Here is a 27,247-nt window from a genome sequence, read left to right on the forward strand (position 1 = left end):
AGATAAAAAAAGGTAAACATGTGGACATAAAGACTTATCGAGTTATGATCGGATCTTTACTTTATTTGACCGCTAGTAGACCCGATATCATGTTTAGTGTATGTCTTTGTGCTGAATTTCAATCTTCTCCTAAGAAAGCACAATTGCATGTCGCTAATGGAATATTTAAATATTTGCTTGGAACTATTTATGTAGGCTTATGATATCCTAAAAATGTTGAATTCTATTTGGTAAGATATTCCGACGCAGATTTTGCCAATAAACTTACTTGATCGTAAGAGTACTAGTGAGACTTACCAATTTCTTGGTAGTTTTTTAGTATCTTGGTTTAGTAAAAAGTAAAATTCGGTTGCTTTATCCACTACCGAAGCGAAATATATTGCAGTTGCCAGTTGTTGTTCACAAATTCTTTGGATGAAACAAACTCTTTGTGATTTTGGATTAAAGTTTAATAATGTGCCCATATTTTGTGATAATACTAGTGCTATTAATTTGACTAAAAATCCTATACAACATTCTATGACTAAGCATATTGATATCAGGTATCATTTTTTTAGAGAGCATGTACAAAATGGTAATATTACTCTTGAAATTGTAAGCTCTAATAATCAATTAGCGGATATTTTTATCAAGCCATTGAATGAAGAAAGTTTTTGCAAAAATAGGCTTGAGTTTGGTATTATTCGTTGTGATGCATCTTGATTTCCTATCTTACTTGTTATTATTATGAAATGATATAAGAGGAGAATTGAGATACTTTGTATGTGTTCATATTTTTAGGGTAGCACTTATATGCTTATTTTTCTATTGATGATTCCAAAAGGGAAGAAGTATAAGAAAAATGTGTTTTGAATGTGTTGGAATGTATATTTAAGGGGATAATTAATTAAGAACGAGAAGGTCATTCTTTTGTATGAATTTCAAACATGATCTTTGTGGTCATATGAATACTTGATAATGAAATTAAATTATTGATCACATGTATTGATATGGTTATGTGCATTTCAAGTTATTTTTCTTCTATGGTTTGTCATCATAAAAAAATGGGAGATTGTTGGCTTTTTATCCCTTAATCTCAAGTTAATTAATTAATTAATATTTTGATGATAACAAATCTGATTTTGTTTATGAAAAATTTGATTATTTTGAATAGTCCATAGCGTAGAGCTCGAAACAACGATTTCGATGTCTCTTGAATCACCCAAATCGGAGTTCAAATGAAAAAGATATAGCAAAAAGAAGCGTAACGAACAAAATGCTTGAGATAGTGACGTGGTAGCCAAATCATCAAATTGGACCAATTATAGAATTTCACTTGGAGCTAACACATGAGGCTTAAATTTGTAATGGATGGATTTTGATTTTCTTTAAATTAAAAAAATAATTAAAGAAAACTATAAAAGAAGGATTTTGTTAAAAATATGAATTAAAAAAGGAAAAGAAAAAATGATCGTTGGTCACTTAATTTGAAAATAAATAAATAAATAAACTGCATATGCAGATTTTCAATTAAAAAAATTCTATATATGTAACACCCTAAATATTTTTTTATTTTTTTTATGTAATTTCAGTAATTCATTTTTATTATTGAGGGCATTTTTTGAATTTTGGAAGTCAAGTATAGTTGCGGGAATTTAATTTTTGGCGTTGAATTTATTCAATTTGGAAATTAATGACAGGAATTAATTTTATTTTGGGAATGAAAGAAATTTAATAGTATAAAGTGGAATAAGGAAAGGAATAAAATAAAGTTTATTTTATTTTCTTTTTCATTTTTTAGTTTTATTATTATTATTTTTTTTATAAAAACAAAACTCAAACCCTTCTTTAACCTCACCACCCCCCCCCCCCCCCTAGAAAACCTAGCTGCCGACGCCAGCGCAGTTTTCGGTCAAACCCGACGCCGACGAGCAGACGGCGATTCAAAGCCCCCTCAAAGCGCTAGAAGGTCAAAGTAGACGCCTCGTCCACTGTGTTTCGCCAAGAGCCCCAGATCTGAAGGCGTCTTGTCCGTTGTGTTCCACCGAAAGCAGCTCGCCCAACTTCTCCAGCCGAGCTCCTCTGCGCGTTGCTCATCTGGTCGGTCTCCTCTGTCGTTCGCCTAGTGCCGACCATACGCGAACACCACTTAAAGCCATGTTCGCCACCCAAGCCGCTTCGCCGTTGGTTGTCGTCACCCTGCTGCGTCGGGTCTGTCTGGGTCTTTGTCAGATCTGTTGGGGTAAGGTTGTGTCGGTTCGTTTCGTTCTCTTGGCCATTAATATTGTGTTTTAGTGTTATGACTCACCTTTGCTGGATTTTGTTTCAAGCTAAAGTCGTCAAGGAGTTTGGAAGTCAAAGGAGGCACCGTCGAGGAAGGTGTAAGTGATTTTCATTCTTTGAGTAAGTTCTTAATAGTTTGGATTTGGACTTGAAGTCTTACAATTGTGGCTTCAATTGAAATTTGAGAGTTGTTTTGTTGTAGGGCCGCTACTTTGGATTTGCCGTTATAGTTTGGTGGTCTAATTATCTGTGGAGTATTGACTCGAGGTAAGTAATCTTACTACTGAAGCTGCCCACGGGCCAGTCACAGGATGTATGCTAGCATGATGGATGTATGTTACGGTAGAATGACAACATGATGAACTAATAATTTAGTATATGTTACGGTAGAATGACAGCATGATGATCTGATAGTTTAGTATAACCGCTGTACGTTTTTGCTTGAGGATATGAAAGATGTATTTATGCACATGGATACCTGAATGCTAGTATGAGATGATATTTGATTCCATAAGGTTGTATGTGATCTGTGGATATTGAGGCATGTGTGTTTGTTATTGAGCCATGGTGTTGAAGCATATGTATATCATAGAGTTATTGTGATAATTATGGTATCGAGCCTATGCTAGTGATTTTACTGATTAATTAGAATGCCCACTAGGTTTGTGTTTCCTTCGAGATTCACCAGCTTGTGTTTCCTTCGGGATTCACCAGTTTATGTTTCCTTCGAGATTCACCAGTTTGTGTTTCCTTCGAGATTCACCAGTTTGTGTTTCCTTCTAGATTCACCAGCAGTTCGCAAGCGCCACAATCTTCCTTTTTGGAAAGTTTGTTGAAGCAATATATTGAGAAGAACGAAATTGTGCTTCAAAACCAAGCGACGTCTATCCGCAACTTTAAAATTAAGATAGACCAGATTGTGGGTGAACTCAAGAACAAATCGCAAGGGGCCCTGCCGAATTCAACGGAACTCCCACGCAACCCAGGGGGTACGGGCAAAGAGCAATGTCAAGTCATGACGTTGCGTAGTGGAAAGACTGTGGCGGGGGAGAAGAAGGAGCCTAGCCGGACTACTCCAATTGTGTTGGAACCAGTGATTGCGATGACTCAAGAAGAAGCAGAAGAAAAAGAGGCGATAGAGCCAAAGATTGCGTCCACCTCAGAGCCAAAAGAATAGGGGACCATAAGAATACAGCTGCCACCTTTCCCACAGAGAGAAAAAAGAAAAATGATGAGGTACTGGTATGTTCGCCATGGTGGCTTTGACGCAGAGCCAAAAGAACAAGGGACTATGTTAAAACAATTGCATATTAATATTTCGTTCACTGAAGCAATTGAGGAGATGCCCACATATGCGAAGTTTCTAAAAGATATGGTGACAAAGAAGAGAGGCACTGGTAAGTTCGCCATGGTGGCTTTGACGCAGAGCTCAAAATCTATAATCCTATCGAAAATGCGTGACCCTGGGAGTTTCACTATACCTTGCTCCATTGGAGGATTGTACTTCGGGGAAGCGCTATGCGATCTTAGAGCCAGCATTAACCTGATGCCTCTGTCAATTTTCAAGCAGCTGAATGTGAGGCAACTTCCACCCACAATGATGACTCAGCAAATAAATCTCTAGTGCATCCAGAGGGGAAGGTGAAGGACGTGCTAGTTACAATCGAAAAATTTATATTACCAGCAGACTTCATCATCTTGGACTACGAAGCCAACAAGGATGTGCCCATCATCCTAAGGCGACAATTTTTATCAACCGATCGTGCCCAGATTGACGTGCACAAAAGAGAGATTAATGAATCCGAGCCATGAAATATCCTAAGGAAGAAGACTTTAATGAATCCGATGATGAATAGAGTCTGAATGAAGAAGAGAAGCCTGCAGATGAAAATGAAGATGAGGATGCGATTGCATCCATTGTAGCATACAATGCGATCACGGAAAAAACAAACAAGGAAGATGAGGTGATCACACCGCAAGAAGTTCATCTGACAGTGAATGAAGAAAGAAAAACAACAAAACCATCCTTAGAGCAACCACCATCAATCGAGCAGAAAACCCTTCCTAACCACCTGAAGTATGCATTTCTGGGGCAGAGTGAAAAGCTATCGGTAATCATTTCCTCTGCACTTAATGAAAACCAAGAAAATGCGCTACTGAGCATTCTGTGAAAATATGTAAAAGCATTTGGCTGGACGTTAGCAGACATTCGAGGAATTAGCCCCGCATATTGTATACATAGAATTCATCTCGAAGAGAATCACAAAGGATCGATCAAACATCAGAGTAGACTCAACCCTGCGATGAAGAAGATCGTAAAGGAGATAATCAAGTGGTTAGACGCGGGCATCATCTATCCAATAGCAGACAGCATGTGGGTCAACCCTGTGTAGTGCGTGCCAAAGAAATGAGGGATGACGGTAGTCCCTAACGCAAACAACGAGCTGATACCGCAAAGAACCGTCACTGGATGGCGAATTTGCATGGACTACCGCAAACTGAATGCGGAAACAAAGAAAGACCATTTCCCTTTACCTTTTATTGGTCAAATGTTGGACCGTCTAGCTCGAATGACTTCTACTGCTTCTTGGATGGGTATGCCGGTTATAACCAGATCATGATCGCTCTTGAAGATCAAGAAAAGACCACATTCACCTGCCTGTATGGAACATTTGCATTTCGACGCATGCCATTCGGCCTCTGAAATGCGCCGAGCACTTTCCAAAGGTGTATGATGGCCATCTTTTCGGAATATCTCAAAGACTCTATAGAAAATATTCATGGACGACTTCTCTGTATTTGGGCACACATACGAAGTCTGTCTTGACAACTTGGAGAAGATATTGAAAAGATGTAAGGAGACGAAACACGTGCTTAATTGGGAGAAATGCCATTTCATGGTGAAGAACTGGGGCACAGGGTCTCTAGGGATGGGTTAGAGGTGGACAAGGCAAACATTGAAGCGATTGAAAGCTCCCACATCCAACAAGTGTAAAGGCTGTTAGGAGCTTCTTGGGACATGCCAGATTTTACAGATGTTTTGTCAAGGACTTTTCAAAGATAGCACGACCACTGAATGTATTGATGGAGGCAGATAGAAAGTTTGACTTTGACGACAATTGCCTCAGCACATTCATGATTTTGAAGAATGCATTAACGACCGCGTCTGTGTTGATCGCACCAGATTGGACACTCCCCTTTAAATTAATGTGCGATGCGAGCGGTTATGCGATGGGAGCAGTGCTGGCGTAGAAGAGAAAAACAATGCTACATCCCATCGCATATGCAAGTAAGATTTTGAATCCTACTCAAACCAACTACACCACCACAGAAAAAGAATTGCTTGCGGTAATATTTGCGTTGGAGAAATTCAGAGCATATTTGCTAGGAACAAAAGTACTCATCCATACTGACCACTCGGCGATAAAATATTTGATGACAAATAAGGATGCGAAGTCGAGGTTGATTAGATGGGTTCTCCTCCTCCAGAAATTCGATATGGAAATAATTGATTGCAAGGGGATGGAGAACCAAGTTGCGGATCATTTATCCCGATTAGAAAATTCAGAAATTGACCGCAATCAATCAGAAGTTAGTGCAACGTTCCCAGACGAGCAGCTATTTCATATTGAAGAATTGCCAGGTACGCAGACGTGGTAAATTATCTGGTTTGTGAGTAATTTCCTGAAGATTATACCGATCACCAAAAGAGGTGGCTCAGGCATGAATACAGATCATATTTTTGGGATGAGCCAAATCTGTATAAGAAGGGGTCAGACCAGATTCTGCGACTGTGTGTACCGGATGCTATTCACCAACGCATATTATCGTAATGTCATGATTCACCATATGGCGGGCACTTTAGAGAACAGCACATAGTAGCAAAAGTATTACAAAGTGGGTACTATTGGCCAACACTATTCAAGGATGCAAGAGACTACGCGATGAAGTGTGACCAGTGCCAGCGCACGTGTAATATTTCATGGAAACATGTGATGCCCATGAACATCATTTTAGAACTTAAGTTATTCGACGTCTGGGGCATTGATTTCATGGGACCATTCCCACTTTCGAATGGTCACAAGTATATTCTGTTAGCCGTCGACTACGTTTCCAAGTGGGTAGAAGTGGTAGCATGCGTCGCAATCAATGCGGTAGTAGTCTCCAAATTCCTGAAGAAAAATATTTTTACTCATTTTGGCACCCCACGTGCCATAATAAGTGACGAAGGCTCCCACTTTGTCAATTACATCGTAAAAAATCTACTGTTCAAATATAATATCCTCCATAAAGTGGCCACCGATAGGCATGTCTCCGTATGCGTTGGTGTTTGGTAAAGCATGTCATTTACCATTAGAGATGGAGCACAAAGCGCTGTGGGCGGTGAAGAAGCTTAACTTCAACATAAAAGCAGCAGGGGAAGCAAGAAAACTCCAATTGGTCGAGCTTGATGAGTGGAGAACGCAATGCCAAAATTTACAAAGAATTAGCAAAACATTGGCATGACAACCGACTATGCGGCAAAAATCTCCACGTCGGACAAACGGTCTTAGTTTTCAATTCACAGCTACGGCTCTTTCCCGGCAAATTAAAGTCGCACTGGTCCGGACCCTTTACAATTAAAGAAATATTCTCATGTGGTGCGGTTGAGCTAATTATGAGAAGGGACTCGTACATTTAAGGTTAACAGGCAAAGAGTCAAGACATATTGCAGGGGTGATTTTCACAAGGAAAAGACCTCTATAGACTTGAGAAATCCGGAATGAAGGAAAATCGAGTGGCCCCTGCACTGGCATGCGACAGAAATTCATCTGGGGTGCAAGTCTTTTGGAATATCCTTTTCTAACTTATGATTCATGAACTCTCACTATTATAATGTTATTTCTGTCTTCATCTTTATATCGAAAAAAAAAAAGAGAGAAAAATTTTGTTAACTTCGTTTTTTTTTATATTTGACCCTCTCAATGTTTTTCTTTACAAACGATCGAAGTTAACGATTGCGGAGGCACTACACGAAGATGTAACTACTTTATTTCGTCACCACAATCCAAAGAAAGTAGTTCGCCGCAAGGCAGGATGCGTCAATAAATGATGCGGGCCACAACGCAAATTCGGGGGTTGTATCTTTCCTTGACTTTATTTAAAATTTTGCACTATCACATCGCATTTTAATTTTGAAAAATTTTATCACCACATCCTCTTTGGTTGGCGCAAGCATTTAACATTGATTACTGAAGTAAGTCACCGCATGATTTCTTTTTGCCAATTATGATTTCAATGATGAAAAACATGCTTCTATTTCTTTCTATACACTAGAGTCATCTTAATTTTAGGACAGCCACCTCATGAAATATTTCTAGAAGATAGTGGTCTGCTAGTTCTCTTTCAAACTGGCCCTTTACGAAACTTCTTAAGAGCATTGCATGACTTCTTTCAATCTTTTAGCAATGAGGACATTGCCGCATTTTAAATTTGGGGGTGCGGTATTCAATTTTCGACCTTACTATTTTTTCTTTAAACAAAAACAAAGAAAATAATAATAATAATAACAACATTGCGATCAGATCCTACTCGTAGTTGGATGTCCGCATGACATACGTGGGGGCAAGCCAAAACGAAAGTAGGAATCGTGATCAACACATAAATAAAATGATCGCAACTCCGCTGCCAAATGGGCATGAGTTTAGACTGAGAAAGAGCGCCTTGCTTGTAGTTGGGTGTCTGCATGACACACGTGGGGGCAAGCCAAAATGAAGGCTAAACACTTGGATCAGTGCAAGATCATAGAAAAAAATGAAGATATATATATATATATATATATATATATATATAAAAGTCTAAAATACACAAGGATAAAAATCATTTGAAAACACCCCAGTGAAAAAAATTTTTGAAATAAATCACGCGATGCCCTAGAATCTAGTAAATTGTTTTCTTGCGGTCCCTAAATTTTAGAAATATTTTAAGAAGAGACTTGGATAAGAATTAACGGAATTTTGGTGTATAGGATTTGAATATGGCATCCTTGAGAAATCTAGAAAAGAGAAGGCGGTCGACTTTCTAAAAGAAATCTTTAGCTTATGCTTGAGGACAAGCATTGTTTACATTTAGGGGTGTGATAATGGGCGGAAATGCACGTTATTACAACACAAAGTTATAAAACAATGCAGATTTATGTTGATAAAAATATACAATATTGCGTCCAAAAGCATTAAATTCACAATATTGCGGTCGCATGCGTCCATCGCATTAAAAGAGCTAACTTGTGTATTTTTGTGCAGAAAATACATTGATGCAAGGCGGAAAATGCGATCCAAAGAAATCAACGGTCGAGCGCATTAAGAGAACTAATGTCATCCCATCAGTGCAATCATAAGAGTGGAGAAGCCTTTCACCCCGAAACTCTATAAATACCAAGGGCTACCTTCAGTGAAGGAGTTCAACAGTTAGATAATTTTCCATATAGATAGAAGTAGCATGTTCATAGTTTTTCTTTTACCTAGAAGGCAGAAGCGAGGGAAGTGAGATTTTACTGAGGGATCATTTCGGTGAACTTGGAAGAGTGCCGGAAGCATCGAGATCAGAGAGAGGGCCAACTCCTACGGAAGCAGGAACATCTTTTGAGCAGAATACAGTTAACAGTGTAAAAGCTTTAGGAAGCAAGGAATTTCTACCAGGCTCTCTATCCTTATCTTCCATAGTCATTTTGTACTCTTAACTGATTTATAGAAATGGAATTTACATCTTTATGTCTGTTCACTCTCTGGTTATTACGCACAAATAGCTAAATCTATCGAATGGGTTGAGAAGCACTTAGTTAGCATAACTGGGGATCTTCATTCTATGCGGTTATCTTGTATTATGTATGTGTCATTCATCCATTAGAGATACTCGAGAGGGTAGTCTAAGGATAGAATTTAGGCTTGAAAAAGTTAGGTTAGAATCTAGGCTCGAGAGAGTCAGATTAAAAACACATAATCAAGAGAAAGAAGCTTAGGAATAACTGTTGTTTGCTATTAACACATCACATGCATCCTAGAGATAGGTTATGATTGTATGCGATCATCTTGTCCATGTGTGCATCTTGCATTATCACATAGGCAAGAAGTAGAGACTTAGAAATAAGCTCTATAGACACTATCGCATTCATCGCATGTGTCCTAGAATTAGCAGCTACCACATTTGCATTGGGAAATGATTTGCTATCGCATGAATATAGCATGATCGCATAGTTTGAATGCATCCTCGGGAAACGCTAGCTAAAGACCTTCTCAACCCGCTCCTCTGAATACTCAGTGTATCTGTCGCATAATCAATATTTTCTCAAATCCGCCGCATACTTTTTATACTTCAAACAACAAACCAACCAAACTATAAATTTATTTGTTACCACAAATTGATCTAAAAATTACTACCGCATATTGTTTTCCTTAGTCCCTGAGTTCGACCCTGGACTTAATAGGAAACTCAGTAGGATTTATACTTGGATCCTGCTGAGAAAATTTGTTTGCACGACGCATTTTCCACCAACGCAGTCCTTTCCAGTATTTCATCGCATAAAATAATGCATCAGGCTACCTGGGAGTGGGAGGATGAGATGAAGGCCCAATACCCGGAACTTTTTCAGGAATGAACTTTCGAGTACAAAAGTTCTTTGAGGAGGAAAGAATGTAACACCTTAAATATTTTTTTATTTTTTTTTATGTAATTTAAGTAATTCCTTTTTATTATTGAGGGAATTTTTGGAATTTTGGAAGTCAAGTGTAGTTGAGGGAATTTAATTTTTGGCATTGAATTTATTCAATTTAGAAATTAATGACAGGAAGTAATTTTATTTTGGGAAGGAAAGAAATTTAATAGTATAAAGTGGAATAAGGAAAGGAATAAAATAAAGTTTATTTTATTTCCTTTTTAGTTTTTTAGTTTTATTATTATTTTTTTAATTATTTTTATTATTATTTTTTTTTATAAAAAAAAAACTTAAACCCTTTTTCTTCAACCTCCCACCCCCGAGAAAACCTAGTCATCGACGCCAGTGCAGCTTTTTGTCGAACCCAACGTCGATGAGCAGTCGGCATTCAAAGCCCCCTGAGCGCGCTAGCCGGTCAGAGTAGACGCCTCGTCTGTTATGTTCTGCCGAGAGCCCAGATTTGAAGGCGTCTCGTCCGCTGCGTTCCGCCTAGAGCAGCTTGCCCAACTTCTCCAGCTCGTCCAGCCGAGCTCCTTTGCGCGTCACTCGTCCGATCGGTCTCCTTTGTCGTTTGCGTAGTGCCGACCATACATGAGAACTACTTCAAGTCGCGTCCGCCACCCCAACTGCTTCTCCGTCGATTGTCGTCACTCTGCCGCGTCGGGTCTATCTATGTTTTTGTCAGATCTGTTGGGGTAAGGTTGTGTCGTTCTTTTCATTCTCTTGGCCATTAATATTGTGTTTCAGTGTTATGACTCGCCTTACTGGATTTTATTTCAAGCTAAAGTCGTCAAGGAGTTTGGAAGTCAAAGGAGGCACCGTCGAGGAAGGTGGAAGTGATTTTCATTCTTTGAGTAAGTTCTTGATAGTTTGGATTTGCACCTGAAGTCTTACAATTGTGGCTTCAATTGAAATTTGAGAGTTGTTTTGTTGTAGGGCTGCTACTTTGGATTTTCCGTTATAGTATAGTGGTCTAATTTTTATCTGTGGAGTATCGACTCGGGCCAGTCACCGGATGTATGCTAGCATGATGGATGTATGTTACGGTAGAATGACAGCATGATGAACTGATAATTTAGTATATGTTACGGTAGAATGACAGCATGATGATCTGATAGTTTAGTATAACCGCTGTACATTTTTGCTTGAGGATATGAAAGATGTATTTGTGCACATGGATACCTGAATGCTAGTATGAGATGATATTTGATTCCATGAGGTTGTATGTGATTTGTGGATATTGAGGCATGTGTGTTTATTATAGAGCCATGGTGTTGAAGCATATGTATGTTATAGAGTTATTGTGATAATTATGGTGTCGAGCCTATGCTAGTGATTTTACTTATTAGTTAGAATGCCCACTAGGTTTGTGTTTCCCTCAGGATTCACCAGTTTGTGTTTCCTTCGGGATTCACCAGTTTGTGTTTCCTTCGAGATTCACCAGATTGTGTTTCCTTCGGGATTCACCAAAGGTAGTGGGCATATTTAGCTACAGTAGGATAGAACTCAGTTTTTTTTCATGTATGTATATATCCCCTGAGGACTAGGACGGTTTATATGTTCCACCAGAGGTAGGCATCTAGAAGGCATAGATGCCTAACCTGACCCCAGTAGTGAGGTTACTTACTGAGTATTTTATACTCATTCTTTTTTATGTTGTTGTTTCAGGTAAAGGTAGAGATGCACTGGCGATGGACAAGTGGAACTCGTGACCGAGCCACTGGGACTAGTTTTATGCTTTCGCTCATGAGATTTAGCTTTCTTTTCATGTTTTCCTAACTTTCAATTTTGATATTAAAACTTACTATTAAGAATCGTTTTCAGACTTATTTATTATCATTTATGATTTATGAGTACTCTGCTGTTGTTTTTAATATTTGAATTTAATGAAAGTCTTTTGAACTTATCTTATTTAATTAACATTCATTTCACCATAACAGATTGTCGTTTTAAGTTTCATGCATGCATATATTTAGTAACGACCTAACTTAAGTCCTAGGGGGTCGGGTCGTTACAATATATTTCTTTATTTCTTTTATTATTTTTCCACTTTTAATCTCCACCTTTTTATTTATCAATCCAATGATTCAAATCAAAATATGATTTTTACTTCACTTCACTCTCTTTTTAAACTTCATCATCTCTAAATTTTTTCCAACTTTTTCACACTTTACAATCCTAAAAAATTGCAAAAAGGCCAATATTGTTGATCTCTCTCAAAGCTCTCAATTTTATTTTTATTTTTTTCATCTTGCTCTTGAGAAATTTTTTATTATATTGTGAGGATTAAATATTGTGAACTCAAACTTTTATGTAAGCTCACTATTTTTAGAGAGTTTTATTAAGTGTTTCAAAGCTTCATGAATATAATAACGGTTGGATCCTAACCCGTGGAAAGAATCGGGTTTGCTCTTAAATCTGAAAAAATGAGCAAGGTAGCAGTTCCTCTTTCATCCGTGGAAAGAGTCAAAAGAGATTTTTAATCGAAATCCCAAGAGGTGCTTGGAAAAGTTGATGTAGATTGAGTTTGACCGAACTACTATCAAAATTACGATGTGTTCTTATCTAAAGCTTTTCTAATATTTTTTCATTTAATCTTAATTGTATGCCTTTTGTTAGTTGAGATTGGTTAAGTATATTGTTACATAATTTTAATCAATCTTGCTATATAGCATCAATTAGGATTTTTGTTAATTTTATTTAGAAAATATTTAATTAGTTTAAATTAAGCATATTTTTCAAAAAAAATTATTTAAACCCTATTCACCTCTCTCTAGGGTTGCCATACCGGTCCAACAGACTAATGTTAGATATATTGTTAATACACTCATATCTTACTTATAATATTTATCGATTGATGTCTTGTATATGATATATTGTTGATACACTTATATTCATGGTTCTAAATGGTATACACATGTTTTTCTTTAAAAATAAGTTACTAATTGAATGTTTATTGTTGTCAAATGCATCGCTAATGCACTTCAAATGTTTATTGTTATTAGACTGCCAATACAATCATGCCTTATTTCAAGTATTTAATGATTGGTATCTGATACACTTATGTCTTATATTTGATACATATAGTTGATATACTTCGAATATCATGCTTATAAAACAAAACACGTATATTTACTTCAAAATAAGTGTTGATTGAATATTGATTATCGTTAGATATATTGCTAATATATTTAAATGTTTATTGATGTTAGATATATTTTTTACATACCCATGTATATTTCAAGTATTTGCTTATTAGTGAGTAATACACTCACGTCTTATATTGGATATATCGTTAATATACTTCAAATATTTAGTATTCTTGCTTATTGATATTTAATAGTATGTAATTGGACTAAAGATTTAATATGTTTGATAATTTATATCTGATATAATAATGATTATACTTGTCCAAAATTTAATATGTTTGATAATTTATATATGATATAATAATGATTATACTTGTCCAAAATTTAATATGTTTGTTGATTGATGTTTGATAGATTGCTAACATAGTCTACAATTTTGATATATCGTTTATATACTAAAACAATTGATAGATTAGAAAATTAAAGAAGAAAAAGATTGAAAAAAAAAAAACTAAAACTTGATTGTTAAAGAATAGACGTGATAGAGAGAAAATAGGAAAAAAAATTCGCTAGTGATTTTTTTTTTTAAAAAAAAAAAGAACAAAGAAAGAACAAAATGAAAAAAAAAAAATGGTTCAAAATAATGAAACAAAGTTGAATGATACTTTTGCTAGAGCAAATATGAAAAATTGCCAACAAAATTGAAAGAATGCCTATAACGTTACCAAATACAATTTTTATGCACGGTTGATTTTTTATGATATAATTTAAAGTCACCGTTCAAATACAAATTGGTTTTGAATTTTTCTGTAAATACAAAGTTAAAAAATTGAAGTCACAATTACAATAAATATATTTTGCCATCCATTATAATTTTTCAAAAGATTACAATGTGATTTAAATTTTAATATGCATTCCCTTTTGTTATAGGCAAAATGAGAAATAGAGCGTGAAATGATATATTGAAGGGTAATTTAAATTGGTAGCATTTTTTAAAATAATAATCAAGTGTATAACATCATTTAAAAAAAATTATAAATATAGCCAAGATAGACTCTTACCAGTGATATGACGTATCACTAATAGACTCCTACCAATAATATGGTCTATTACTGATAAACTATTTAAATTTGGTCTTATTTGTAATTTTTTTTACATTATATTATATCTGCTAAGATTTTGGGTCTAATGTCTATATTTGCAACTGTCCTTATATTGAAACTGAAAGCTTTGTTATAATCAAAGTATTGACTTTGTTGGCCGGAAGTTTCTCGAGACTTAGCTAGCATTAATTTGTTAGCAGCATTTATCGATTTTCAACAAAATACATTTTATGAACTAAATTAAGCTTCTCAATATAGAAAAAGTACGACAAAGTTTTATACATCAAAACAAACTTTTAACAAATTTCAACCAACATAAAAGTGTATATAAGCAATGCTCGGGCTTTGCTTCTCACCACAATCCAAAAAAATATATTTATTGACAAAAAGATAAAAAGAAAATGGGAAGACATTTTCAAATCATTCTCTTTCTGGCCTTAGCTTTTGTGTTTTCTTCCCTTTCAGTTTATTCGTTATCATTGTCAACACGAGGAAGATGGATCATTGATTCACAAACAGGTCATCGAGTGAAACTTGTGTGTGTGAATTGGCCTTCGCACACACAGAGCATGTTGGCAGAAGGCCTCAACCATAGACCGTTAAAAGAACTAGCAGATGAGGCAATCAAGTTAAGATTTAATTGTGTACGACTCACATATGCAACCCATATGTTTACTCGCTATGCGAATAGGACGGTTGAAGAAAACTTTGATCTTCTTGATTTAAAACAAGCAAAAGTTGGATTGGCTCAATATAATCCTTTTGTGTTGAACAAGACTATTGCTGAAGCTTATGAAGCTGTTGTTGAAGTGTTGGGGGCGAGTGGTCTGATGGTCATCGTTGACAATCACATCAGCCAACCAAGATGGTGTTGCTCTCTTGATGATGGCAATGGTTTTTTCGGAAACCGCAATTTTGACCCTCAAGAATGGCTACAAGGTCTTAGCTTAGTTGCCCAACGCTTTCGCAACAAATCAACGGTATGTAACATCAAGAGATTTTCTTAAATTCTTAAAACTAAACTCAACCTTTTAAAAACTTTTATAACATTGCATTAACATATAAAGTCTTTTGATTGTTGTTTAGGTAATAGGAATGAGTTTACGAAATGAGATACGAGGCTTTATGGAAAATGCAAATGATTGGAACAACTATGTAACTCAAGGAGTAACCACGATTCATAAAATAAATCCAGAAGTTTTAGTGATAGTTTCAGGCTTAAATTATGACAATGATCTTCGATGCTTAAAGGAAAAGCCTTTGACGGTAAATACCTTAGACAATAAGTTGGTTTTCGAGGTACATTTATATTCTTTTAGTGGAGATTCTGAGAGCAAGTTTGTACAACAACCATTGAACAAGATCTGTGCAAATATTGTGAATGGATTTATAGACCATGCTGGGTTTGTAATGGAAGGATCAAATCCATTTCCTTTATTTGTTAGTGAATATGGGTATGATCAAAGAGAGGTTGATGATGCAGAAAATCGATTCATGAGTTGCTTCACAGCCCATCTTGCACAAAAAGATTTGGATTGGGCATTGTGGACTTGGCAAGGAAGCTATTATTATAGGGAAGGTCAAGCAGAGCCTGCAGAAGCTTTTGGAGTACTCGACTCCAGTTGGACTCAAATTAAGAATCCCAACTTTGTAAAGAAGTTTCAACTATTGCAGACCCTATTACAAGGTAATTATATTAATGTTATGAGTACATGAAAGAATCTATAACTAGCAAACTACTCCAATTTGTAAAAATAAATGTCCAATAATTCAAAAAAGTTTTGTAAAACTAGTTAATTAACAATTTGTAACATTTTTTATGGTACACAGATCCAAATTCCAATGCATCATTCTCATATGTTATATATCATCCACAAAGTGGCCAATGTATCCAAGTCTCTAGAGACAACAAAGAAATTTTCCTCACTGATTGCTCTGCCTCAACTCGATGGAGTCATGACAACGATGGCACTCCAATTAGGATGTCAGACACTGGTTTGTGCTTGAAGGCTAGCGGGGAAGGCCTTGAGGCATCTCTTTCAACTGATTGTTTGGGCCAACAAAGTGTTTGGAGTGCCATTTCGAATTCTAAGCTTCATTTGGCCACTTCCACTCAAGATGGAAAGAGTCTTTGTTTGCAAATTGAAAGCTCCAACTCTTCAAAAATTGTGACCAACTCCTGTATTTGCACAAATGGCGATCCAAATTGCCTCCAAGACACCCAAAGTCAATGGTTTGAACTTGTTGGAACCAACACATTGTGATTGACCTTGTATTTGTAAAATTATGTACATGAAAACACCTAGTATTTCAACTTATGACAATCCAAATTACCTCCAACATTCTAATAACGCCACATGGTTTCATCATGACTGTTGAATCATATAAGATTAATTTGACCAAATTTGATATTATTATTTAGGTTAGTCCAATTAAGCCCAAAAATAGGATGAATTTGACCCAATCGTCAAATCAAGTCCAAATCCAACTAATTAGGTCCAAAGGTCAGCCTATAGACCAACTGAGCCATTGCCAACGAGGCCCACCAGAGAACTTTATAAATAGAGGAGCTCTCCCCATTTGTGGAGGTTAGCAATTCTACACTGTAATGACCTATAGAGAATTCTCCCAACAATCAGAAGATGCCCAAACTCCTGAAGTTAACTACACTTGAAGACTGAAGTCCTTTGAAGATAAAAGCATTCTTCTAAGACTCCAAGCTCAAGAACATCCACACGCTCCGCTTCTATACATCAAGCGTACGCATTCAACTGAGAGAGAATCAGAGGATCAAGTACTAGAGACCAAACCACATCACATCAAATCAATATCAACAAAAATACTATCTCAAGTTCAACTCCACGAAACAAGTTTCTCTGGAAGCCTTGTACGAACACTAATCCTCTAAGAAGATCATCAAGCCCAAAGGTCGATCCTTCAAGAAGATTAACAAACCCAAAATCAATGGTTTGTACTTGGTTGAACCAACAAATTGTGATTCGGTCTGTATTTGTGCGATTAGATATATGAAAACGTCTTGCATTTTTCACTAATGGTTATTCAAATTGCCTCCAAGAGATCTAAAGCCAATGATTTGAACTTGTTGGAACCAACACTGTGACTAACTTTGTATTTGTAATAATAAATGTATATTTTGAGGCCGACCTTTCTTTTTCATCCTAGAAATTTGTTACCTCCTATTAATTTTATTAATTTGCAAATGTAAAGGATTTGTTTGATAACGTTTTTGTTTCTCATTTCCTGTTCTCATTTCTTCTCATCTATTTCTTGTTTCTAAATTTTAAGAATTTTGAAATTTGAGAAAGTATAAAAATTTGTTTCTCCTCTGTTTCGTTTCTGTTTTAAGGAATACCATTTCTTCTACCTCTTGATTGTGTGTTCAAGTTCCTACATATGTCATTTCTATTTTTTATATTTATTTCCATTTTTTGTATTTTATTTCTTTTTGTTATTAATTTTGTTGTTTTTTTAAAAAAAATTGCTATATTTATATTTTATTTTAATTTTAAATTTTAAACTTTTTTAATATTTTGATTTATATGTTATTTAAATTTTTACTTTTCAAATTTTCAATATGTGTACTAATTTTTTTTATTTTAAATTTTGAGTTTTAAATATTACAATAAGAATGTTTATATATTTTTTTAATTTTAATATTTTTAGTACAATTGAAATCGACCAAAATTTTACAATATATAAATTTCATTCACTAAGGCATTCATTTAGCTTCACTTTAATATTTTTCAAGCATGTCATTTACATAATAACATAATTGAGTTGATCTGAGTAGACATTGTTGAATGAGAAATTTTGGACCAATCAGAAATTACCACTTCATTCATGACGAAATTCCAAATAATTAGATTTAGGACCAATCAAGGGTTAACTTATGTCCCAAATTGGAGTTGAAGATAAATTTTAATGACGCCACATGGTTTCATCATGACTGTTGAATCATATAAGATTAATTTGACCCAATTTGATATTATTTTTTGGGTTAGTCCAATTAAGCCCAAAAATAGGCTGAATTTGACTCAAGCGTCAAATCAAGCCCAAATCCAACTAACTTGGTCCAAAGGCCAAACCGACCAACTGAGCCACTGCAAACGAGGCCCACCAAAGAACTTTATAAATAGAGAAGCTCTCCCCATTTGTGGAGGTCAACAATTCTACACTGTAGATGACCTATAGAGAATTCTCCCAACAATCAGAAGATGCCCAAACTTCTGATATTAACCACACTTGAAGACTGAAGTCCTTTGAAGATAAAAGCATTCTTCTAAGACTCCAAGTTCAAGAACATCCACACGCTCTGCTTCTATACATCAAACGTACACATTCAACCTAGAGAAAATCAGAGGATCAAGTATAATAGACCAAACCACATCACATCAAATCAACATCAACAACAATACCATCTCAAGTTCAACTCTACGAAACAAGTTTCTCCGAAAGTCTCGTACGAACACTAATCCTCCAAGAAGATCATCAAGCCTAAAGGTCGATCATCCAAGAAGATTAACAAACCCAAAGGTCGATCATCCAAGAAGATCAGCAAGCCCAAAGGCCAATCGTCCAAGAAAATCAACAAGCCTAAAGGTCGATTGTCCAAGAAGATCGACAAGCTTAAAGGCGATCATCCAAGAAAATCAACAAGCCCAAAAGTCGATCATCTAAGAAGGTCAACGAGCCCAAAGGTCAATCATCCAAAAAGATAAACTAACTTAAAGATTAAAGTTTTTTTTAAACGCATCAAATAATTATATATTAGAGATTGTACTTGCTACACTGAAGCCAATACAAATACAAAAGTTCAAATTCCACGAAGCAAGTTTCTCCAAAAACCTCGTGCAAACAAATTGGCACGTCTAATGAGACATCTCTACCTCTCATCTATCTCTCGTCATCAAAGTCAACAAATCGATAAATGGCACCAAAGAAAGTAGCATCCAAAGCTACCGTCATAATCGACACTTACATAGGTTCTATCATCACAGAGAAAATTTGGGAACAGCTGATGGAATATCCTAAAGATGGAATCTCCATTAGAGAAAATCCCTTGTTTGACAACTCTGCTTCTACTTCTGATCGATCAGAGAAAGAATCATACTTTGATATAGTGTCTGACATGATGGTGATGTAACGACTAAGCATGATGGAGCTGACAACCACCAAGCAATGAAAGGGAGATTCGGTCATCACTAGTAGAGAGCTCTAAGTCTGGATTACAAAGATAAGCTCACAGAGTTGTTCGCTATGGAGATGTGCGCCCAAGGCATGCATTGGGATCTTCTCTACATCCTACAAGGGATAAAACCTCCGTTTGAGGAGTTGGCAAAATGCGCTCATGACACGCAACTGAGCATCGTCAACAGGGTAACTAAAGATTTTCTAGTCCCAGAAGGGAAAAAGCACAAGAATGAAACCAAGGGTACTGAAAAGATCATGGATAGTGCCGCTAAAGAATCTATGATCATCCATGCAACGCCAATGAAATTTTCCTCTAAAGGAAAACAACAAAAATTTGAAAGAAAACACAATAAGAGCAAGAAGCATCGCCTTACTCTTAAAGAAAGACAGAAGAAGGTTTATCCATTCCCTGATTCTGATGTTGTGGACATGCTGGAGCAACTGCTAGAGAAGAAACTTATTTAGCTGCCAGAATGCAAGCGATCGGAACAAGTAGGAAAAGTAGATGATCCTAACTACTGCAAGAATCATCAAGTTGTTAGCTACCCAGTGGAAAGTGCTTCGTGTTGAAGATGTTGGGGTTGATGCCCTAAATCTCTTAGGATCCTATAGTTTGTAAACACTTGTATGAACGAATAGTTTTGTGATTTATAATATGAGATATTTTATTCACTTCAATCTATGAAATATGAGATATTTTAGTCATTAACCATAAACCAATAAACTAAGATCCCTGGTTATTGTTTTAACTTAAGCATGTATGTGGAGACATACAAGTGGATCATGCTTTAAGTGATAACCTAAATGGTCTGTAGTATATGGAAAAAGGAGGGAAACCTTATCCTGGTGACACTACGAGTGTGGCCCACTTTGTAGATGTTACAAGTGTTATAAAGTGCAACAAATGGTCTGATCCTAACCATTCATGTATTAGACATGCGAGCGAGATGCTGTATACAAAGGAGTTTATCTAAGACCGGACCAAGAAATGTTTAGGCTTGTTATATAACACCGTTCATGACAGAGACTTTCATTTCACTACGATGACCATAGGTAACATGACCTTAATCCTGAGTGAGTTGGGCACTCCTGCCTATGAGAGCGGTCCTTTGATTTGCATGGGTGCAAGTGGCCAGATTGTCGACCCAAATCTACCACTTTGGGGATTTGTCTGATTGGGGAGCTGGGAACTTAGCTACACAAGAAGAAATTCAATCCTTCCCCGAAGCAGGGGTAAGTAGATAAATTTCTCCCTTAAAGGTTGATTCCGGGGTTTGAACAATGTGGCGTTACACCTTCTCTTGGCCCAAGAAGGGTTTACTCATAGAGAGACTATGATGTATTGTTCATTAAAGGAATCAGTGATACTTAATAAGTTAGATGTAACTACAGGGACAAAACGGTAAATTAGCCCAGCTATACTTACGAGCGATTTTTGAAGGGTCATCGTACTGTTGATTGGTCATATTCGATGGACACAGAAATATATCTGTAGTGCGAGGAGTGCAGCTGTCGGTCTTTAGTGGAGTGTCCGATAGTTAACAGATGGTGGATATCGTGATTAAAGAGTTTAGTCAATTATTCATGTACAATTGGAGATTCAAGCTACAGGTCCATAAGGTCCCTTGGTAACTCAATGGATTCATGTTGAGAATCAGTTTTTGGGTTAGTTTGAAGTGTTCAAATTAACTAGAGGGAATTTGATTATATATAATATAATTAAATTAATTCAATTATATATGATATAATTGATTTGATGTATTTGATACATTATTTGAATGGAGGAATTAATATAAATATGATTTATATTAAATTTCATAAAGAATGAAAAGAAGTATAGTTTATATGTTGCATATGATGTGATATTAAAACTATAGATTATAAATATAATATGATAAATTAGTTATTATATTTATTTATAATAAATTAATTATAAGATAATTGATTTTCGATTTTTTCTCTTAATAATCGACTTAGTTGGGAGTTAAAATAAGTTTTTGGTAACTTATGGATAACATCCAACGTGAAAAAGACATCGAGTTATATGATAGCTTTGAGAGAGTGAACGATCAATCGAGGTTTCTATACGATAGATACTCATTACTAAACGATCGAGTACCTAAGTCTTGTGAAACCCGGATTTCAATTTCCCTACTTAATCAGGTAATTAAGGGAATGAACTAAGTATAAGTTAAATCCTATGTTGAAGAGAAGGAAAATTTCTAAGTATTTGAAGAGATTTTCCTTGAGTAGCTTTGAGTTGAGCCTTAACTAGTGAAATTTGGCTAACTATGAAGTCAAAAGAAACCATGCATTTGGTGTTAGGAAACATTAATGCATGAGGCTCTAAGGAGGCTAAGTTTGTGGAGGTTAAAAGGAATTAAGCATTGAAGCCAAGGACAACCATGCATTGAGCTTGTGAGGTATGGACGCATGTTAGCCGAAGTGTTGGCAAAAGGCACTGCCCAAAGGTTGCTCATGCGTTGGGATGATAAGAGACTGCGTGAGCGAGAGCGAGAGGGCTACACAATGAGCACAAGGCACTGGGTATTGGAGTGATACATGTGGACGATCGTGTAGCTATATGCGGCACTAAACGATGCGCTAAATGATAGCACTACACGATAAGCGATGGTGCTACACGATCAGCATAAGCGCTAGACGATAGCACTAGATGATAGCACTAAACGATAAGCATAAGTGTTACACGATAAGCGGACGCGCTAGACGATGGGTGTGATGCGTTAGACGATAGGCATCAGCGCTACACGATGAGCGACAACAACATCATTAACAGCGAGAGATCACTAAATGATAAGCTATGCGATAGGCTATACGCTGAACGATGAGCGACAATGAGATAGTTGATAGCGAGAGATCACTAAATGATGGAGCTATGGAATGGGTACAAGAGCTACACGATGAACTAGAAGATGAGCCAAGTGTTTATGCATTGCTGAGGCTTGCGTTACACAAGGCTGATGGATTCACCCGGACAATTGGCTATACTGAGAAGAGATTGAGCTTGAGTTAGTAGGAGGTGGAAAAATAGAGTTTCATGCAAGGAAGACTTATGCATGAGAAAGATAACTCAAACTTCATGCAAGTAGGTGAGTGGCATGGAAGTAGGTGAATGGCAAGGAAGTAGGTGGTGGCAAAGCATGGTGCAAACACTCCAAAAGTTTCTAAAGAAGGAAGTGTCATGCGTTGGAAGCTTTAAGAAAGGAGAAGGATCAGTTCCTTTGGCCTATAAATACCACCACACTGTGTCTCTTCAGTTTATAACTCGAAATCCTCTTAAAAACAGTAGGAAGAGTGTTTGAAAGCAGATTCGGAGGAAGATCATGCAGTTCCAAGAGGAGGATATGTTGTTGGACAGTGAGGTCTGGAAGTAGCATCAAATTGGGACGAGGAGTTCTCCCAGAATACTCGTGCATTTTAAATGATTTTAAAACCACCTGAAAAACTCTGAGAGTCTAGTTTTCAAGGCAGGGCTGCTGGAGAAGAAGCTCCAAGGAATGAAGTTGGAGAGTGAGGAAAAGACAGAAGGGTCAAGCTCTCGGGTAAGCTTGGGCCAGTCTTGATGATTTGAGAATTTGGGCCAGTCTCAGAATAAGGCTTAGAACTATGAGTAATCTGAGCTTGTAGTTTGATCTAGAATTTAGGATTCAAAAAGAAGCCCGAGGAAACCAAGGAACTTCTAGAGAGGAAGAATCCTACCCGACAAAGATGAGTGGTAATTTCCTTTAAGTCTTAAGCATATCTTTTAAAGTATATTTATATGCTTATGTTGTGAATGAGAAATTAGCATGAGAATGAGAATATGTGAACGAGATGGTCAGGGGGTCAATAGACCTAGTTTTTGAGCCCGGAGTAAAACCTTGCGGGATGATCAGGAGACTGAGAGGTCTAGTTCCTGAGCCTGTGGGAGGAACCTCGTATGGGATTGCTAGAGGGCCAGTAGGCCTAGCTTCTAAGCTCATAAGCGGGGATCTATATGCATATAAGAAACATAGTAAACGCAAGAGAGTAAGCGTTTATGACCAGCATCAGTTTAACTATCTATCGTGTGTGTAGGTAGAGTTTGAGAATAGACTTATTATGAGTAGTATCAGTTTAACTATCTACTGTGCGTATAGATAAAGTTGAGAACAGACTCATTCAAGGCTGAGGTTTGAATGTAACCTCGTAGTTGTGATATCCTTGTTATTTTATGAGTTGAAATGGACTCTATAAGTTGCTTACCACTCACTGTGCTTCTTGAAGCTCATTCTTTTCTTTCATGTTTTTCTTCCTAGATATCGAAAGGTGAGGAGTTCCAAGGTGCCGCTAAGGTGAAGGTCTGCCACAGCCACAATCACACTTTTTGTTTTAATAGTTGTTGTTGTAAACTTTGTAGTTAAGCCTGAGAGTTGTATAAATGGTGTACTTCTTGTAATAAAATGAGCTCCATCAAATAGTTATTGTTTACATCTTTGGCTTAAAGCTTTATGAGAGTAAAGAGGTTTAGATGTGCAGTAGGTGTCACAAAAGGGTGGTAACTGCGGTTCTTCATGCCTCCCCTCGGGCTCAGGAGGCAAGCTCGGGGCGAGGTGTGACAAATCTAAAAGACAGGCTTATTCCTTCTCCCACTTACTCGATCGTCTAATTCCTCCATCCCTCTTCAAAATCCATACAGAGCCCACACCGAGAAGACCAAGGTAGCCTCGTGGTAGTGTCAAGTTTCCATTCGAGGGTCGAGGATTGAGTTTCACTTGTTGCAGGAGTTCCTAACTCACTCAAGATTGAGGTCATGTTACCTATGGTCATCCTAGTGAAATGAAGTCTCTGTCATGAATGGTGTTATATAACGACGTTAACACTTTGTGGTCTGGTCTTATACAAACTCTTTGTATAGGATGCCCCCGCTTACATGTCCCCAACACGAACGATCAGGATCAGACCATCTGTGACAAGTCACAACACTTGTGACCATTCCACAAAGCGGGCCACGTCCGTACCATTACCAGGATAAGATTTCCCTCCTATATCCATATACTACAAACCATTTTGGTTATCACTTAAGACATAATCCACTTGAATCTCACCACATACATACTTGAGTCACATACAGATAACCAAGGATTTTATGTTTATTGGTTTGTGGTAACGCAAATAAAACAAGTAAATGAGCAAAAATACAAGATGTGAAGTAAATATCACATATTAACAACACAAACGTTCGTACAAACTGTTTACAAACTTCAGGACACGAGAATTTAGGGTATCAACCCCAACACTTCAAAGGTATGTTCACTCGATCCTTTGTTTGTTTTTAGCTTTGTAGCATGTTGTAATTTACTCATTGTGCATAACCGTTGTTGTTGATTGCAAATGTCTTGTTCTTTCACAATGGGATTTGGAACGATCTGCTTCCGCACATTGGCTCTTTATATTTAGAGTTCCTTCAGAAGGAGATAATTCTGAAGTTGGCTCGTGAAAAGAAGATTGATCTAGATTTGGATGAAGTAGCTCAAAAAATTTACACCACAGTAGTGACGACTTCAAGTGTTCCAACACCATCTGCATCTTATGATAAAGAAGAAAGCATGATCCAGTTTGGAACTTTCAAGCCTATAGTTGTTCGGTTCCGAAAAGAGATTCAAACGACAGACTCCCAGAAGAAAGATGAGCCTATTGAAGATAATGACAAAGGCTAGATCCTTGGGACTCGTCAAAAGAGAAGACAACCAAATTTCACCTAAAAAGAGTCACGCTCCTATCGAAGCTATAGAAGAAGGAACAAGACTCATAAAAAGAAAGGCAAAAAGATAGCATGGAAGCCTATGCCTGCTAAAGAAGAAGACAAGGACATCCTTAAACTTCGACAGTTGGTAACTTTGGCAGAATTTCTCCCATGAAGCTTCCTCGATAATCATCCAAAATGAAGTATTAGAAGTTATTGCATGTCACACTGTCAGCATAACAGAAGTCGATAACAATCATATAACTACTGAAGAAGTCGATGATTCAAAAAAATTTGAGCAAAGAATTTCTGTCTTCGATCGTATCAAGCCTTTAACTACTCGATCTTTAGTCTTCGAAAGATTGAGTATGGCCTCGATAGAAGAAGAAAGCCAATGTCCAACATCTACTACAACTCGAACTTTAGCTTTCAAAAGGCTAAGTATCTTCATATTAAAGAAAGTTCAACCTTTAACATCTGCTTTTGATTGTCTTAAGATGACAAGCGATCAATATAAAAGAAAGATGAAAACCTTGAAGGTAAGACCATTTCATGAAAAAAACAACAACGAGAAGATTTACAGTCATGTTCCTTCACGCATGAAGAGGAAGTTGTCTGATGATATAAATACGAAAGGTTCCTTGATGGTGAAACCAAAACTCATCATATTGACGAATCCTACAAATGAAGTGGATGATCAAAACCATGATGATATAAGAGCTCCTAATATTTAAATGTAGAAGTTCCTAATCGCAAGAGCCTAAACTACATGTTACTCCTGGCCCGCATGATCTTAAAAGAAGAACGACCAAAAAAAAATTGAACTACGTTATGACTGAAGGAAATCGAACATGAGGATTTCCATGAGTAGCGGAAGGATGTATACAAATTTCATTCGTCTTTACAATTACAATCACAAACAGAAACATACGGTTATGCATAAAATAGAAATTACAACATGCTTTACTATAGATCAAGGGAGGAATCAAGAAACCTTTGTAGACTCATCTTCTAGTTCCTTGATCACGAATGCTTGGTCATAGCAACACAGCAACACACGAACGTTCGACCAACACGACCGCTACACTACACGAACACCGCACACTCGAACTAAGCGGTCACCAAGGTCACGAACACCCCAAACACCACGAAAAGCCTCCACAAAACCTCAATTATGTCGAGTTGAGTATGACACCACCAAGAAGGTTACCTTGGTATTCTCGGTGTGAGAATCTAGAGGGTGGGCTCTATGTGGACTTGGATTGAGGCAGAAAATCGGAGGAATCATAATCGTGTAAACGATTAAGCAAGTGGGAGATGGAACAATCGTTTAGGAAAAACTATGCGATCATCTAGCAAAAACTATGTGATCATTTAGCTCATCGCTTGGCTGAATGTCTATCGTGTAAGAATACTCCACGATCGTTTAGCTAACTTCAAGCTGTCGCTTAGTAAATCTCATTTACTTGACAACTTCTCCGTGAGAAATTTTTGAGAGTGGAAATCCCAAAACAACATTTTTGCAAATCATTTTGTCAATCTTACTAAAATTATTAAAACATTTTTCCTTTTTATCTCACAGAAGTTGTCAAGTAAATGGGATTTACTAAGCGACAGCTTGACTAAGATAAATGATCGTGTAGTGTTTGTAGGTGACAGACACGCAGCTAAGCGATGAGCTAAATGATCGCTTAGCTTTTGCTAGACGATTGGGCATCGACCTATACGATAGATTCAGTCTTTTCCTATTTGCTCAATCATTTACACGATTTTTGTTTTCTCCATCTTTTGCCTAAAACCAAGTTCACACAGAGCCCACCCTCTGGATTCTCACACCAAGAATACCAAGGTAGCCTTCTTAGTGGTGTCATACTCAACTGGACACTATAGAGGTTCTGTGGAGGTTGTTCGTGCTGTTGGGGTGTTCATGACCGAGGCGATCACTGAGTTCGAGTATGTGGTGTTCGTGGTGTGTAGCATTGGTGTTGGATGAGCGTTCGAGGCTGTTGTATTCGAGCATTCGTGATCAAGGAGCTCGACAATGAGTCTACAAATGTGTGTAGATTTCTCTTTGATTATTTGTAGTTTCATATTGTAATTTCTGTAATGTTTGCATAACCGTATGTTTGTGTTTATGACTGTAATTGTAAAGTTCATATTTGATTGA

At 36.9% G+C, this 27,247-nt stretch overlaps 1 long non-coding RNA gene and 1 pseudogene across 4 annotated transcripts; both read left to right on the plus strand.

The window, feature by feature from the left end:
- Nucleotides 1-1,841: 1,841 nt before the first annotated feature.
- LOC150034935 (uncharacterized) lies at nucleotides 1,842-11,863 on the plus strand. Of its 4 annotated transcripts, none has more exons than XR_016530459.1 (4): nucleotides 1,842-2,221; nucleotides 2,310-2,382; nucleotides 2,465-2,529; nucleotides 11,621-11,863. It is a non-coding gene; the product is annotated as an uncharacterized LOC150034935 (long non-coding RNA). The 4 variants fall into 4 exon arrangements; XR_016530458.1 differs by having other exon boundaries at nucleotides 2,310-2,360; XR_016530460.1 differs by lacking the exon at nucleotides 11,621-11,863 and adding an exon at nucleotides 7,253-9,015.
- A 2,682-nt stretch (nucleotides 11,864-14,545) lies between these two features.
- Nucleotides 14,546-16,408, plus strand: LOC120068797 (glycosyl hydrolase 5 family protein pseudogene; annotated as a pseudogene).
- Nucleotides 16,409-27,247: the final 10,839 nt, after the last annotated feature.

The sequence above is a fragment of the Benincasa hispida genome, chromosome 7 (genome assembly GCF_027475165.1).
Source record: "Benincasa hispida cultivar pf3 chromosome 7, pf3_genome.v1.1, whole genome shotgun sequence".
NCBI lineage: Eukaryota > Viridiplantae > Streptophyta > Magnoliopsida > Cucurbitales > Cucurbitaceae > Benincasa > Benincasa hispida.